A 3,502-nucleotide genomic window follows, 5' to 3' on the forward strand; every position below is an offset into this window, starting at 1 on the left:
CAACTGGAGAGGTGTGAGGTTTGAACTCCAGCAACCTGAGGCTGACAGCTTTGTGGAAGCAGCCACTTAAAGGCCTGAGCTAGGGCCAGGCCCCCTGGCCATTGCCTTTTGCTCGAGGTAGGACCCTGGTATAGTGTTGAGCAGCAGTGGTGAGAACGACATCCTGATCTCATTCCAGATCCAGGGGAGGCTTCTAGTTGTGGGACTTTTGCTGAAGTCCTATTATTGGCTGGAGGCAGACTGCCTCAGTTACTGTTTTCTCATTGCTGGGACAAATACCCAACACCCAAAATTAAGGAAGGAAAGGTTATAGTTAATGGAGGTTTCAGTCCATACTAGGCTGGCTCGAAGGCAGAGTGGCACATGGCAGAGAGCAGCAGTTCATGGCGGTGGAAAACAGCAAAATAACAAGAGCAAAAGGGAGGGGTCACAGCAACAATGGTTACAGAGAGCAAGTCTGTCTCTCTTAAGTTGCATTCAGGCTATCTGCCCCAGGCTGGGAGTAGTGCTCACACCCATAATCCCATAATCCCATAATCCCATAATCCCAGTGGATCACGAGTTAATCACAAAACCTACAAGTCTGCCCCGTGATTGCATGAGGCTTTGGGGGGACAAATACACACACACCATAACACAGTCCCTTCCATTCCTGGATTATGGAATTTTGTCCTGCCTTTGTGGTTAATTGTGCAAGGATGGTGTTTTTTTTTTGAAACTGAGGATTGAACTCAGGCCCTTGCGCTTGCCAGGGAAACACTTATTCTACTGAGCCATCTCCCCAGCCCATGGATGGTGGGTTTTGTCAGATGTATTTTCCATGCCTGCAGAGTTGAGAGGGTTTTGTTCTGCTGTACCTCTTACCAAACCTGAGGAACCTGAGTGGAGACATCTCACAGGTGTCTCAGTCTTGGAGTGAAGCAGTGACAGGCCTGTGCTGGGATGTCCTCCTGCTTTGTGGAAAGGACTGTGAAAAACAATGCATGCAGCCTTTCAGCAGCACCTGGAGGGGATGTCTGTGACTATTCTGTGTTCCCCTGCAGCAGGTAGACTGCTCATTCTGAGATGACAGGGACAGTCACATACTACTCAGATGCACAAGTCCTGGAGCCAGCAAGGGCAGCCCGGTGCAGCCCAGCATCTGTGTTCCTACCTAGAGCCACTAGATGTCAGTGGAAAACAAGATGGTGAAAGTTGGGAGGTCCTACCCCACGGCGTGCTGACCCTGCCCGCCTGCCTCCTCCGTATTCCTCCTAGCGTGTGAGTTATGGTCACGTATCCAGGCCGTACAGCTCTGGGAGCCGCAGCTGGCTACCGGTGTAAGGTTTAGCAGTTTGGCTGTACTGCCCGGGAGGACTCCAGGCCAGCGTGCTTATCCTGAGAGCTCGAGCGGGAAAGGAGGCTCAAATTGTTCCTCTTCTTTGGTCTCCTTGGGATGAGGAGCTGGCCAACGAAGGCTGTTCTGCAGGACTTGCACTGAATCTGTTCAGTCACCCCAGGAGACGGTACTGGGCCGGACAGGGGCCATCTGCCGGTTGTGTCCCAATGGAAAAGTGCCGGCATTCCTTACGTTTTGCTACCCTTAGGTACCCTGAGTTAGGTAATGAGATAGGGCCCTCTGAACAGGTGGCGTCCCCTTCCCGCTGCTTGGAAGGGACCTGCCAGGTGCGCTCGCTGCCCTGGATAGGTGCTGGGACACAGGGGCAGGGCGGAGGCCCTGGCGCTAGCTATCCCTGAGGCGGGACTCTGACTGTAGGTGGGTCCTGGATGGGGGTGGGGCGTAAGTCGGTTCCGGGGAGGGGTGGGCGGGTTCCGGGGGAGGGTAGGCGGGGCTGGGGCGGGCCGGCGGCCTCGCTTTCAGACAAGCGGATGAAGGCAGGCGCGCTGCTGGGGCTTCACAGGGCGGTTCGCTGGAGGCTCGGGCCCATTTCGTGCCGCTGGGCCTCCGGGACCGATCCGAAGGCTGGCCGAACTGGGTAAGGCGGGCACGTGGACCATATTAGAGCTGAGTGCGAATCTGTACTACCCTGCGGGAGTGTCACTCGCTTTGCGGTCACCACACCAAAATCTCGGGTAACCCGAAGGGCAGTCGCCCCACACCACATGGTAGTGACTTGCAGAATCTCGGAAGCCTGTCCTGCCCAGAGTGACAGGCCCTGCGCTCCCCGCGCATCCCTGCGGCAATGCCTAGGTCTCTCTGTTCTGTTTGTTTGGTTTAGAACTGGCCTCGAGTCTGGATTCTCGGGTTTCCAGTTCCCCGCGATTCTCTGGCCCTGCCTGCGTTCCCTACCTGGGGCCGAAGCGCACACCCCGGCGCGCCCTTCTAGTTTGCTGGCCTGTTATTGGCTCTGGGAATGTGACTGAAGTCCTCCTCTTCCAATTGCCAGTCTCACTGCCTGCACGGGGAGGTTGCCTCAGGCATCCTTAAGGCCAGTAGAATTAACTGGCTGTCACTTAGGGCTCCGAGGGTGGTGTCCTATGGTGACGGCCCTTTCTGTGCGTGGTGTCACTATGGCGTGAGGAGCTCAGGGCCTCAGGGAGTGGGTGAGGAGGCAGGGTCGTGCTGCAGTCCCGCTGGCCTGGGTGGTGGTCCCAGATGGTGACCTTCCCTCTAAAAGTGCAGGCCAGCAACTTCAGCGTCCTTGTCTGGGGAATGGGGTGCCGGCAGATCTACCCAGTGGCTTTAGTGAAAAGCGGTCCTGTCAGTTTAGAGAGACAATGCTCTTAGCATTTTCTCACACCCCGGGGCCGGGATGACTCCTTGGTGGATCCATGAGAAAGTATCTTAGTTTAACGTTTAATGGCACTTGCTGTTGGTGCCAGCCTGGTGTGCTGGCATAAGGTGGGCAGAGATGTTTAACACCATAGAACCCGTGAGAGCGGCGGGCCAAATAGCTCAGCAGATTAAAGCGCTTGCTTAGGCAGACGCAGGGGCTGGGAGTTTGATCCCGAGGCCTGCCCTGCAGGCCCCAGTGCGTGCTGAGGCGCGATTGAGACTGGGCGTGATGGCGCGTGCCTGTAATCCTAGCACTTGGGAGGTTGTAAACAGGAGGATCACTACGAGTCTGATCTACGCAGTGAGACCCTGTACACCCTGTAACTGTCCTAAATTCAACAAAACAAACAAAAACCCACAAAAAACCGTGAGATCAACAGCACTGTCTCTGACCCATGAAGATCTTTGGATTCAATGGGCCCCTCCTCCCGTTATCAGGTAGTTTCTTTTAGAAATGGCCACCAATTAAACATATCCAGGTCTTTCTTGCCTCAGAGAATTAAATGTGACAAGGCAAAAATTGAAATGATGCCAAAAATTTATTTGAAAAGTGAGGGGTGGCCAGGCGTGGTGGCAAATGGCTGTAACCCAGCTCTCAGGAGGCTGAGGCAGGGGGATCATTGAGAGTTTGAGGGGCTGGTGAGATGGCTCAGTGGTCTAACGCACCTACTTAGTACAAGCTAAGCTAAGCAAAAACACAGGAACCGCGGTTCAATCCCCCAGCAC

The 3,502-nt window shown here is 54.9% G+C and overlaps 1 protein-coding gene across 1 annotated transcript in view; it reads left to right on the top strand.

Moving 5' to 3' along the window:
• The first annotated feature begins 1,851 nt into the window (after positions 1 to 1,851).
• The window catches only part of Top1mt (DNA topoisomerase I mitochondrial), a 28,031-nt gene continuing 26,380 nt past the window's right edge, over positions 1,852 to 3,502 (top strand). Inside the window, exon 1 of the mRNA XM_023723951.1 lies at positions 1,852 to 1,976. The gene's annotated coding sequence lies outside the window, so the exon portion shown is untranslated. The remainder of the gene's footprint in view (positions 1,977 to 3,502) is intronic.

This window comes from Octodon degus, unplaced genomic scaffold (assembly GCF_000260255.1).
Source record: "Octodon degus isolate 3935 unplaced genomic scaffold, OctDeg1.0 scaffold00104, whole genome shotgun sequence".
NCBI classification, from domain to species: Eukaryota; Metazoa; Chordata; class Mammalia; order Rodentia; family Octodontidae; genus Octodon; species Octodon degus.